The sequence below is a fragment of the Chrysemys picta genome, chromosome 20 (assembly GCF_011386835.1).
Source record: "Chrysemys picta bellii isolate R12L10 chromosome 20, ASM1138683v2, whole genome shotgun sequence".
Taxonomy (NCBI): Eukaryota; Metazoa; Chordata; order Testudines; family Emydidae; genus Chrysemys; species Chrysemys picta.
The window spans coordinates 6,147,964-6,161,963 of record NC_088810.1 but is presented as its reverse complement, the minus strand read 5'-3'; the positions used below and the strand labels follow the sequence as shown (position 1 = coordinate 6,161,963).

The 14,000-nt window shown below is 43.1% G+C and overlaps 2 long non-coding RNA genes across 2 annotated transcripts in view; both read left to right on the top strand.

The window, feature by feature from the left end:
- LOC135976848 (uncharacterized) overlaps positions 1-14,000 on the top strand; it is a 1,653,704-nt gene that overhangs the window by 946,500 nt on the left and 693,204 nt on the right. The window lies entirely within an intron of this gene.
- On the top strand, positions 49-13,962 carry LOC135976914 (uncharacterized). The gene is made up of 4 exons (XR_010594174.1): positions 49-259; positions 5,898-5,967; positions 7,981-8,054; positions 13,139-13,962. It is a non-coding gene; the product is annotated as an uncharacterized LOC135976914 (long non-coding RNA).

Here is a 14,000-nt window from a genome sequence, read left to right as displayed (position 1 = left end):
GCAGGAGGAAGATAAATATGCTGCATCGACTAAGAATGGATTATTTCCTCTCTGTTTTCCTTGCTAGATGGTGTAAATCAGGGGCAGGAATCACAAACTCCACAAGCCCCAAAGTTGGGGGTGAAAGTTGGTGTAAATCAGGAGCAGAAACGAGAGACTCAACAAGCCCCAGCACCAGGGGAGAGGGATGGTTTAACTCTGGAGCAGGAATCTGCAACTCAGCAAGATTCAGAGCCAAGGGAGAGAGAATTTCCTACAGGTAGTGCCTCTTATAATGTGCCATTAACTGTCTATAACTTAACTTTGATACTATTAACCAATAAAACATCATATTATTTGATTTACAAGAACCTTCTCTCTGTTTCTCTCCTCATACCACTCAGTGCCAATCCATAATGAAGCAGCATTTGATTTTTCTCTTCATTTTTCTCTATTCCTCACTTACAAAATGGATTCCATGAAAGTAATGTAGTTGAGAGCACTGTAACATCGTGCTCCTTCCCACAGTGAAATTCCATAGCAATCCAGTTAAACCTTAGGGAACATATTCTTCAAACCTTATTCAAACTAAATATCACTTACAATGGCTCATGTAAGTGCTACACCAGAGCCATAATTAAGCATTGTAGCACCCGGGGCAAGCAAGCATATTTATCCCCCCCGGAGGCAGTGCATTGTGGGGGGGGCTCACTGGCTCATGTGCCCCCCAGAATTCTGCCCTCTATTTAGCACAGAAGTTTTCAAACTTTGGGGTGCATCTCCCTACGGGGACACACCCCACAGTTTAAAAACTGTCGCCTCCTGCCAGGAGCCAGCATGTAATGCAGCTATCCATCACAATTTGCTACCCCTAGACTAGAGAATGACAAAGGTGAGAAGTAGCAAATTGTGATGGATGGTTGTTACACACGCATGGTGCACCACACTCTGAACCAATACAAGTGCTCCTGGGGAGTACACTCACCACCGACAAAAGGCACCAAGCAGGCAGGCATAGAAGTGACATACTAACTACAGCACCTGTATGCTCATGTAACTTGAGTTAACATATGTTTGTAGTGTAGGAATGGCCTTAGGTATATGAATTCTTTGTGAGAGGTAACAGCAAAAGAATGAGACTGCTAGGGCCAGATTCACTCAGGGATTTAGGCTCCTACTTTTGTGGATCTGGGCCTACTGCACCATAAAGGCTCAGGAACAAAAAGGCACATAAAAAGAACCCCCAGATCATTTATTTCTTCTGGCAGCACCTCCCCCCTGGGTTGAACCCCAACTCCTACCCTCCATCCCAGACTTTGCTCCTCAGCCCCTCTCCTGCCCCTGCCTCCAGCTGTTTGACCCCACACACACACATACCACAGCGGGAGGGGTGGTTAGTTGTAGAAAGAATTTATCCACAGCTTTGAATACAATTCTTGTCAAGTCCAAAAGTTGTTGAGAATTAGAGCAGACTTTTTAGAAAAACATCCAAACTTGATGTAAAAATTGCCAGTAATGGAGAATCCATCACAGTCCATCACAACCCTTGGGAAGTTAAACATGTGTACCTTACCTCTAGTCTGAATTTATCTAGCTTTAACTTCCAGCCTTTGGATCATGTTATACCTTTGTCTGCTAGACCAAAAAACCCCTCTATCAAATTTCTGTAGGTTGTTCTTTTCTTGTTCCATATCAAGCCATGAAGTCCCATATCAGGTCACCTTTGATAATCATATTAAGCCAGGAAGTTCAAGAATGTATTCTGTGACTCTTGCAGGGTCTTTTGTAAGGGCTTGATCCAAGAAGCCAATTCTGAAGATCATAGCTTTCCTTACAATGTTACATTCAAAAGTGTGGGCAGGTTTGAAAGCCTGGTCCTGGCACATCTTGCAGACTAGATATATCTTGGTCCCATCTATAGATTTGCCTTCCTGCAGGATGCCCTGTCTGCACTCTCGTGATTGTGGGGATGTTACTTTCTGAGATGCTTTGATATCAGAGAATCATTTATCTTTTGGATAAAAGGATCATTTATTTCAACTAATATTTACTTTGATAGGGTGTCAATATCCTCAACCATTGTCCTTGGCATCTGAATTTCCGATCTTCCAGTTTTTGCCAGTTATCAGCTATCTCACTCCCATATATGCCAACATGTGATGGAATACATTGCAAAGTCAATTTATTGCCTCTCAATCTGATCCTCCAAAACTCTTTATAAATTGCATTGATGATAGCATTCTGGTTTCTTCTAAAGGAACCGACAATTGACACCTGTCAACAAACATCACAACACTGGCTTCTACTTCTGCTGTGTTTATTTCTTGCAGTGCCGTGAGTACTTTCTCAATTAGGGCCCTGGATGAAGACCTTCTTTGTCCACAGCCACCATTCATAAAGGGTTTATCTGACGAACCACCAGTGTATGCATGAATGTGTTTGTCTTGTGACTGATACTGGAGGTAGAGGCATACCCTGTGTCTTTCACTGAGCGGACAAGCTGCCACCATGCATCACAGCCAACCAGGGCTGTTAAGCACTGTGACAAAGACTTTGGGTGAGCTAAATGTTATTGACAGGAGAGTATCTTGTTAAGTAGGCCTAAGTTCTAGAATGTGCGTTATGATTTTGTTTTATATGTAACTATCTGTTTCCAATATTTCTACTTGCTATCCCTGGAATCTCTGCTTTGTTAAATAAACTTTTTCTAGTTTTCACTATAAACATATCTAAGTGCAGTGTGTTGAGCGGAGCCGTGATCAGAGGTGAAGCTGGTAAACTGGGCTGTACTGTTGCTTTGGAAGCAGTTGATCTGTGAATTCTGAGAATGTCCAGTGGACCAGGGACTGGGTACTCCAAGGAGAGGCTCGAGGGGCTGCAGATTTGGAGTGTGTCTATCACTTACCTGCAGATGGACAGCTGGGCCGGTGAGGCCCCAATGGGAATGCATGTGTCGTCCATGGTCAGTGGATCTGGGGAGCCTATCCCTCTGGCAGGCACAGACATGGCTTCCTGAGGCTAAGGGCAGTTGGTAGTGAGGTTCTTCACAATGCTGGGAACCCAAGGAAGCATTACAAAGTCTTTGTTTCCTGTCCCCAGTGGGGTCCCTCTTGGTTACATTGTTATTTTTGGGTGGGGCATTTCATTTGCTTGGGTTTGTCTTACTGCATTTTATATCTTGTGTACAGGGTTATACTCCTGGCTAAGAGTGGTCATAGTTATTTTCCCAAGGGACAGCACCCCTTGTGTCCCAGGCACTGAGAGGAGTCACCTTGGGTTGAGGCACCCAGCCTTGCAATAAGAACCCATGCAAGGAAGGAGGAGAATCCACTCCGATTAGCAAGCACCATAGCTCAGGGGAATGGCTACATGTGGTTTTCAACCATCTCTTGTGGTTAGCAAATTTCCCAAAAAGGGGTAGCGAGTTGTGGAACCTCATTTTCCTCCACACTGACTGGCCGAAAAAGGGCCCATGTAGTGGTGGAGCAACCTGTACCATGCTGATGAAAGGTGAAGAGTGCACACTAGACAGGTCCTGGAAGGATCGTGCCATCTGAGACACATTACCTCCTGGAGCTGCTCACAGGGCCAATGATTCAGCATTTGGGATTTTTAATTTTGATCAGTGAGGGGAACCAGGCTGGCAAAAAGGAAGGGGCAGAGGTGGAAGCAGCTGTGAGACAAGCACAGGAACTAATTGCTTATTTCATCTCTTTCTGTAAGAACAAATAATCTCCCTGAGATCTGTCTTCAGGCACAGAAGCTGTTTCTAACACCAGCTGGATGGCCTAGCAATTTGCTCAGATGTCTGAGGGGGCAGCATGATGAAGACAGTGAAAGATCACCTGATAAATTCTTTGGAAGACATGATAGACAAAGATCTGAAGAGGTTCAAGATTAAGCTGAATGACCTCTTGGTGGAGGGACAAACAACATGTCCTGGGGCCGGCTGCAGGACACAGATCCCACAGACATAGCTAGCCTGCTGATCAACTACTATGGGAAGTATGATGCTGTAAAGTTAATTGTGATGGTGTTGAGGGCCATCAATCAGAGACACCTGGCAGAGACACTCAGCAAGACAACGGGAGCTAGTAATGATCATACTAATGAAAGGAGATCAGGCCCTGCCTACAATGGGCCCAACAGTATCTCCTTCTCTGTAACCTTACTGCTCAGTGTTCGTGTTTTTTTCTGATTTAGGATCATAGTTTCAAAGGGGACTTTTCCCCTAAACAGAACCATTAAAAATGTTTCCAGTTTGCCGCAAGGTTCCAGGATGCTGCAGAAGCGTGACCTGCAGACCACAGATCTTAGCTGCAGTTTCTCTGCTTTTAAAATGTTTTTTTTTCTCTAGAGCAGATCGAAAAACAGTATTTTACATGTCTCCTGCTGGCTGAACTGCCCCAGTGTATCATGGAGGTTCCATGACTGTGGTACATCACAGGAGATGTAGTCCAGCTACAGAACCCTACACATTGAAGAAATGTAGCTCCCATGCGGCACTGTGGCAGAAGCAGAGATTAATGTTGACCTGACCCAACACATTTTGTTTAGATTTTTTTTTCTATTTTCCCAGGTCAAATTTGGTGTTGTGGAAACCACTTTTTCTGTCAAATATTTTGATGGAAAATTCCCAAACAGCTCTAATGTTCCTTTTTATTGTCTGAAATGTCTTCTAAGTGAGGATAAACATTTCCTCTTATTTACATCATTGCCACTGTCTTGGCCTCTATCTGTTCCCTGCCCACATTTCTTTGCCTGCAATCACCTGAACAGTGCAGCATTGTTCACACCTTGAGATTGTTATGATAAATGTAGCACACTCAGTTCTCTTTCTCTCTTCTTGTGTCATGGCTCCCAGATGGACACGAAGAGCTGGATTGTGAAAGGCCTTGTGTGATGACCATTATCATGTTTCATCAATGGAGATCAAATCAAAGACCATCAGAACTTAAAGCATCAGCTTCTAAGAGCTATAGGAATAACTCTCTTGCTGGTAGCTGTAGTAGACTCCTATCATCTGTGCATCAGACTGTGGGAGGAGAAACACAGCACACCCATTGGGTTACATGTTTCATGTGGCGTGGATGCTAAATGATCCACCTTCACTTCTTGTACAGATGCACAAAAGCCTGCCATAATAGCAGGCCCTGGGCTGTAAGGACTAAACTTGCTTCTCATTCCCTGCCCCTAGCCGCCAAAGCAGCAAATTACAAGAAAGGATGCAAGGAAGAAGTGAAGCCAAGCCCTTCCACCACCCCAAACCCTGGCCCTTGGAATGTGGCCAGCATATCAGGAGGAACAAGCTATACCTCTACCATGTATTCCTAGGTGCACCAAACAAGACTGTGTGACACAATCCGTCCTGGAGCTTGCCTTGGGGTTGGTCTGCTCCACACTGGCCCCTGCAAATGGCCAGTGCTCAAGGCCTGGTGTACACTATAGACCAGGGGTTGCCAATATATGGACTGTGGGCCAAATCTGGACTGCCAGATGCTTTTGAACAAAATGAAGAATCTTTTTATTTACTTATTATTGTCATTATTGTTATTTTTGTATTTTCTCTGGAATCTGACTATACTTTGAGCAAGAAATTTGGACCTTGACAAAAAATAATTGATTACCCCAATATAGACATTTTGTGCTCATACCACGGTTGGGATCTGCTAGCATATACCTAGTTTCTCTTAAATAGAGGCTTAATGTAGACAAGCCCTGGTCTTCCATGTTAGAGGCTGTACAATTCAGATTATTCCCTAAAAAATAAAGAACTAATCCTCCCTAGTACTCAGATTCTTGCTATGCATCCCAAAGGAGAGGATGAAATTAAATACACTTGAGTCAACTCAGAAGGTAAATGGAGAAGATTGTCAGTTAGGTAACCATGATGTATTTTTCCTCTTGTTTTCTTGCAGTATTTCAGTTGGAAAAGGACAGCCAACATGCAGTAGACCCCAAAACTGGAGAACTCAGAGCTTCTCAAAGGTATCAAATGTTTTAAAACACTGACCAATTTGCCAAGATAAATCAACTATTGACAAAATGAAATTAAAAAATACTTGCGCTCTTCTAATTCCCTCTGAGGTTTTCAGATGCTTCATAAACATTAATTGATTAAACCTAACCAACCACCAGTGAAATAAAATGTATTGTTGTCACAATTTTAATGATGGGGAAACTGAAACACTGAGGTTAAAGCCCAAATTATGAAAAGGAAACTCTAATGTTGAGTGCCTTGATGTTTAAGTGCCCAACATTAAGGTCTGATTTTCAGAGGTGCCAAGAATCCACAACTCCAGATTAGGTATGTCTTCCTTGCAGTTATATTATTTATTAGGTATATTATGGTAGTGCCTGGTAGCCGCGGTCATGGCCCAGGTCCCCACTATCCAAGGCACAGTACAGTATTTATTAGGTGTGTTACAGACGTGCCTACGAGCCTCAGAGATGGACCAGGACCCCATTGTGCTAGGTGCGGTATATTATTCATTAGGTGTACTAGGGTAGTGCCCAGGAGCCGAGTCATGCACCAAGACCCCCCATTGTGCTAGGTGCTGTACAAACAGAACAAAAAGATCAGCACCTGGGTCTGAGCCACCCAAGTTAGCTCAGCCCAGGGATGAGTGGTCACACTATGAAACCCTCCTTGAATTCCTGTGGTCTTATTGGTGCCGTGCTCTCCTGTGGAGGACTTCTGGGGGCATATCCCATGGTGCATTATGCAGCAGTAAACTGAGCTGCTCTGTGTCTATTTCCCAATGTTTTGTAGGACAATTTGCCTGTCCTTCAGGGCACAGCAGGATGAGGGGTTGAATTGTGGGAAGGCGTTGGAGGACTATCAGCAGACAGCACTTGAGTGATTTAGCCTGTGACCTCACTGCAATACCAACCCAAGTGAAAGTGCAGCCGGTGCACTATCCCACACCCCCAGCCATGTCGGGAGAAAGGACCAATAAACTCTAGTGAGTGGGACTTGTGTGTGGATGGGAGTGGGGTTGGGACACCACCCGAGTAAAACTCCAGGCTAGATCTGCAGTGAAGACATACCTTGAAAGTCAGTGGGAGCTGCAAGTGCTTGGGCGCTTCTGAAAATCAGATCTAAGGTCTAATGTTAGACACCCAAACAATTAGAACCCATTTTTGAAAAATTTGCCCTACCCGACTTACCGCCAAGATTATATGGGAAATATGCAATAGTGACAGGAATAGTTCAGGACCATGTCTAGCCATAATCCCAGTAAGTGTAGTTCCAAGTCAAAAATCAGAATGTTAGTCCAGTTATTTCAATGATATACATCTAATCGATTCTCTAAAAGTGCAGTGTTTGTTGATTAATTAGTCTATTGTTGATTTTGTTACCTTGTCTCCCCATCCCCAACCGACTAGTTCAGGGGTGGCCAACCTGTGGCTCCGGAGCCACATGTGGCTCTTCAGAAGTCAACATGAGGCTCCTTGTACAGGCACCGACTCCGGGGCTGGAGCTACAGGCGCCATCTTTCCAATGTGCCGGAGGGTGCTCACTGCTCAACCCCTGGCTCTGCCACAGGCTCTGCCCCCACCCCATCCCTGAGCCTGCAGTCACCTCACTCCTCCCCCTCTCCCCTCCCCCCCCCGAGCCTCCTGCATGCCACAAAAGAGCTGATTGGGAGGGAGGGGGAGGCGCTAACTGGCAGGACTGCCGGTGGGTGGGAGCCGCTGGGAGTGGGGGTGGGAGCTGATGGGGGGCTGCTGACGTATTACTGTAGCTCTTTGGCAATGTACATTGGTAAATTCTGGCTCCTTCTCAGGCTCAGGTTGGCCACCCCTGCACTAGTTTATCTCATCTACCTGTTATATCTTGCCTATTTAAATTGTAATGTCTTTGGGGGAGGGATTGTCATTTATTGACTATGTGCAGCACCTAGCACAATGGAGTCCCTGACCTGGTTGGCCTCTATGTGCTACTGAAACATAAATACTAAACAACAACAACAATACCAAGTATGTCCTCTTTTTTAGCAGCCCTTCAAATGGGATATCCAGTCATCTATCAAATGCAGTTTGGCTAATAGTGACCACATGTCGTTCATACGGTGGGTTCATGTTGAATTCTTTGTTGCATGTATTGCACTTGATACAGATGGCTTTATGGCGTCTTCACCTTTTGCACCATAACACTCATGTGCACACAATTCTTTTTTAATAAGTCTTTGCACAAGTATGTCATGTTCCCATGTTTAGATTTGTTAAGTGTGTCCATCAGTTTTGAATAGAATTTAGACAAAAAACCTTTTAATTCTTGTGAATTATATAAAATAAATGAATTATGATACTAGGACAAAGGTGATTTTAGAAATATACTTATCTTATAAGTGCCAGAAATATACTGTCTTTTCTGCCTTTACTCTTTTTTCATACTTTTTCTGTCATCCCAACACTTCCTGACCCTGAATCTCAGCCACTTTTACAAAGGGAAAATGTATGCAATCTGGACAGAAACCCTCTCTTCCCTTTCACCCCCCAGTCTTCCCTCCTTCAACCCTGCCACTGACTGAGTTGTGGATTAGCTACAGTGATGGGAGAACCCGTTCTCTCACTGTAGTGAGTGTCGACTATGAAGCACTACAGCAGCACAACTGTGCTGCAATAGCATTTTAAGTATAGACATACCATAAGGTCTTGTCTACACTACACAGTTTGGTCAGCAAAAGGAAGCTTTTGTTGACAAAACAGTGGAGGTGTACACACTACAATGCTCTTCCCATCAATTTAACTCTCTTCCTACAAAATAAAACCATCTCAACGAGAGGCATAGAGCATAGAGGATCCTGCATTTGTAGGAAAAGGGATCAAAAAATAAAAAAGATGTGAAGGGGGAGTCCTTTCATTGTGGTGTGTGGATGGATTCAACGGCAACCAGAAACTTTTGCCTAACTATGGAGATCACAAATGAGGTGCTGCCAGAGACCTTCCTTTTTCCTCCTACCCCACAGTGGGAGTGCTTTGTATGCATTCTACAGAATGCACCTTTCATTCAGACTCTCGGGAGGTTCTTGGAGTAATCATACTGGTGGCTCATGGAGATGCATACACAACAATGATTCTTGTAAAAGTAGATTTGGATGAAAAGGGCACTTAACTGTACAGCTCATACAAATAATATAGTTTCACTTGAAATTTTTCAATAAAAACAAAAAAGTTTCATTTTTTATCTAAATGTTCCACAGAAATTTTCAGTTTTTCATGCACACTTCAGTCTCTTTAGTCTGGCAGTTCATTCCGCTCTGATCTAGAGTTCTAAACTCTAAGGTTGTCAGGGTTCCCTCCCCACTCTGAACTCTGGGGTACAGATGTGGGGACCTGCATGAAAGACCCCCTAAGCTTATTTTTACCATTTTAGGTTAAAAAATTCCTAAAGGCACAAATTCCTTCTTTGCCCTTGGTAGTGCTGCCACTACCACGTGATTTAAACAAACATTCAGGGAGGGTCACTTGGAGCCCTATCTCCCCTCAAATATCCCCCCAAGCCCTTACACCCCCTGTCCTGGGGAGGCTTGAGAATAATATCCTCACCAATTGGTTACAAAGTGAGCACAGACTCAAACCCCTGGGTCTTTAGGACATTGAAAATCAATCAGGTTCTTAAAAGAATAATTTTATTTAAAGAAAAGGTAAAAGAATCACCTCTGTAAAATCAGGATGGAAGGTAGCTTTACAGGGTAACAAAAGATTCAAAAACATAGAGGAACTCCCTCTAGGCTTAGTTTCAAAGTTACAAAAAACAGGAATAAACCTCCCTCTAGCAAAAGGAAAATTCACAAGCTAAAACAAAAAATAACCTAACACGCCTTGCCTGGCTTTACTTACTATTTTTGTAATATTAGAGACTAGTTCAGGATAGTTTGGAGGAGATGGATTTCTGCCTGGCCCTTCTCAGTCCCGAGAGAGAGCACACAAACAAAGAGCAAAAACAAAGCCTCCCCCTCACCCCCACCCCCACCCCCAGATTTGAAAGTAACTTCTTTCCCCATTGGTCCTTTTGGTCAGGTGCCAACCAGGTTATTTGAGCTTCTTAACCCCTTACAGGTAAGGAGGAATTCTAGGCTACCCTTAGCTGTATGGTTATGACAAAGATTAATAACTTTTAAAATATAGCTTATCCAAATGGACAGTGGGTGCCATGCACTGGCTGAGGAAAATGCTGAATGACTGAGATCAGTTGGGGGGATGATTAGAGTCATAGTTTGAACTCCAGGTGTGCACCAAAAAAGTTAAAAAATGAGTTGGTGTGTAAAATGATATTTTGGGGGGATTCTATTTCATGAACCCTTGCACAGTTGATCCCCAATTTGGACTATTAATCTTACCCTGCATCCCCATGAAGAACAGCAAATGTCAAGACAACCTGATTAAGCATCTAGATTTTAGAGTCCTTAGGTTAGCCCACCTTTTAACAGAGAGTGATACTCAACCTTAACTACATCAGTGCCGGCACTCTGTTATAACTGAACCTCAGCCAAATTGCCCTCATCCATGTTCCAGTCTCATCAGGCTATGTCTTCAATGCAAAGCATTTTACATATTGTTACACTGACAGAACTATCTTGCAGTAAAATCACAGCAGAGACAAAGACCAAATAGTGTTTACTTCAGAATAGCTAATTGAGGTCAATCCTATGTGAGCACCTCACACAAGGCATGAAAGTGCTAAGGTAGGTAGGTGGGCCAATTAACTTCCCAGGCTGTACCTGGAGGAAGAGCAGGGAGCTGGGAGTTGTGGTGGATCACAATCTCAACATGAGTCAGCAATGCAATGCTGTTGGAAAAAAGAAAATGCAATTTTAGGTTGCATTAACAGAGGCAAGTCGTGGGAGGTGATAGTACCGCTCTACTCAGCACTGGTTAGGCCTCAGCTGGAGAACTATGTCTGGGACTGGAAATTTGCTGGTGTTACCCTATAGTATAATTCATGATTGGCTGGCCAGAACACTCTCACAGTTGAACTGGGAGTGATTTACATGCTAGGGGCTGCTTGTGAAGACACCAGGAGTAATAGCTTTCATGGGAAAGCAGTGTAAAAGGCACCCCCAGTTAGAGAATTGAAGGGACACAGCTGTTTATCAGTCCAGATTGTACCCTGGGAAATGTCACACTGGGTACATGTTGCTTCAGAATGGGATGCTGAGATAAAGTTTCTAGACATCATAAATGACAGCTTCTTGGAGCAGCTAGTCCTGGAACCCACAAGGAAAGAAGCAATTCTTGATTTAGACCTAAGTGAAGCATGAGGTCTGATCCAAGAGGTGAATAAAGCTGAATTGTTTGATAATAGCAACCATAATATAATTACATTGGATACAGTGTACTTGGTCTTTCAGAAAGCCTTTGACAAGGTTGCCCACCAACAGCTCTAAAGCAAAGTAAGCAGTCATGGTATGAGAAGGAAGGTCCTCTCATGGTTCAGTAACTGGTTAAAAGATAGGAAACAAAGTGTAGGAATCAATGGTTAGTTTTCAGAATGGAGAGAGGTAAATGATGGTGTCCCACAGGGATCTCTACTGGGACCAGTACTGTTCAACACATTCATAAACTATCTGGAAAAAATGTAAACAGTGAGGTGGCAAAATTTGCAGACAGTACAATATTACTCAAGGTAGTTAAGTCCAAAGAAGAATGTGACAATTACAAAGGGATCTCACAAAACTGGGTGAGTAGGCAACAAACTAGCGGATGAAATTCAAATCTGATAAATGCAAAGTAATGAACATTGAAAAACATAATCCCAACTATACATCTAAAATGATGGGGTCTAAAGTAGCTGTTACCACTCGAGAAAGAGATCTTGAAGTCACTGTGGATAGTTCTCTGAAATCATCTGTTCAATGGGCAATGCAGTCAAAACAGCTAGCAGCCAGATTTCATCACTTTGATCATGTTGAGTACTTTCTCCCCCAGTTTCATTCAAACCAGTGGCACCATGTGAGGAGAAAGGTACTACCTCCTGCCAGGAAAAGAATCAGAATCTGCCCCTAACTCTTTGATCGTCCTAGATCACATCTTTTATCACCCACTTCCTTCATCCCGTCCCTGTGAAGTGTCAGATCCGTGGGTAGCAAGGTCCATTTCACCTCCCCTCCCTTCTCAGAGACCAGGTCCAACTCTACCTACCTTGGTCAAACCTCGTCTTTCCATTTAGGGTGGCAGTAATCTGAACATTGCTCAAGAGCCAGGTTCTTCAACAGCTCAGTACAGGGCCCTGCTACTTCAGAGCCTTGTAATAGAGGGTTGATGAAGTGACTCTGGGTTTTCGTAGAATCACAGGATTAGAAGGGACTGAAAGGGTCATCTAATCTAACCCCTGGCCAAGATGGACGATTTGTTGTGTCTGAACCATCCACAACGGATGGCTATCCAACCTCCTTTGGAAAACCTCCAGTGAAAGAGCTTCCACAACCTTCCTAGGCAATCTGTTCATCAGCATGGACACATGTCCTCTGGAGTGGTGGCTGAAGCATGAAGGGACATAGGAATCTTTAGCGCACCTGGCACGTAAATATCTTGTGAAGCCGACTACAACCGTGCCATGCGAACGCCTGTTCTCACTTTCAGGTGATATTGTAAACAAGAAGTGGGCAGCATTATCTCCTAGAAATTTTAACCAAACTTGTTTGTCTGAGCAACTGGCTGAACAAGCAGTTAATGAGTGGAATTTAGGCTCAAAAGTTTTACATCATTTTATTTTTGAATGCAGTTATTTTTGTACATAATTCTACATTTGTAAGTTCAACTTTCATCATAAAGAGATTGTACTACAGTACTTGTGTGAGGTGAATTGAAAAATACAATTTCTTTGGTTTTTTACAGTGTAAATATTTGTAATAAAAATAAATATAAAGTAAGCACTGTACATTTTGTATTCTGTGTTGTAATTGAAAAAAATATATTTGAAAATGTAGAAAACATCCAAAAATATTTAAATAAATGACATTCTGTTATTGTTTAACAACACGATTAATCTCACGAATAATCACGATTAATTTTTTTAATCACACAATTAATCGGGATTAATTTTTTTAATCACTTGCCAGCCCTAAAGAATATATAGGAATATTGACAAGTCTGTAGGTTCACTAAAGGTGTTACATTGTAAAAGTCTCTTGTCTGCTACTCTTAACAGGAAGAGAGAATGAGAACCCAGAGAGGGCAACAGCCATGGCCTGTTCAGAGACTCCTGAAAGGGAAGTGGAAGATGAAGCCACATGTCCAATTTATTTTATTTTAGCGACCCAGTGACTGTAGACTGTGGGCACAGCAGCTGCAAAACCTGCGTAACTACATACTGTGACAACTGGGAAGAGGGAAATCATGGCCCTTTGTGCTGTCCCATCTGCAGAGAAAAGATTGAGAAAGTGAATTTCAGGCCTAACTGGGATCTGGCTAGTTTAGTGGAACACGTTAAACAATTGGGATTAAAACAAGAAAAAGAGGAAAAGGAGAATCTGTGTGAGAGACACAAGGAAAAACTCAGTCAGTTTTGTGAAGAGGATGGGGAATTCATATGTGTGGAGTGTGACAAATCCCCAGTACACAAAACGCACACAGTGGTTCTCATTAAGGAGGCTGTCCAGAAATATAAGGTAAGAAACACTTTTGATACTGATTAATTGAATCCTTTTTCATTTCATACTAATATGAACTTTCAGGGGAGTTGACATTTTGCTGAGCCTCCTTCAGAACAGCAGAATCTCCCCGTTTCCCAGATACTTTCTCCTAAATACCAGCTCCATCGAAATCTCTGTTCTGCAAGGCACCTCCTTCCGGGCAGGTGAAGGTAAAACTGGCCATAAATGCCACCCTAACCTGTCAACATCAGGCTTTTAATTAGGGACTGTGTATCAGGAACTGCCAACCAAATGACTCCAGACTGACACTACCCCAGGCCCCCACCAGGCATACCAAATTTCAACCTGATCTGAATGGGCTTGTAAATTTTAGAACACTTTGAAAAATGAACTTTAAACTGACAGGTTTCATTGCAC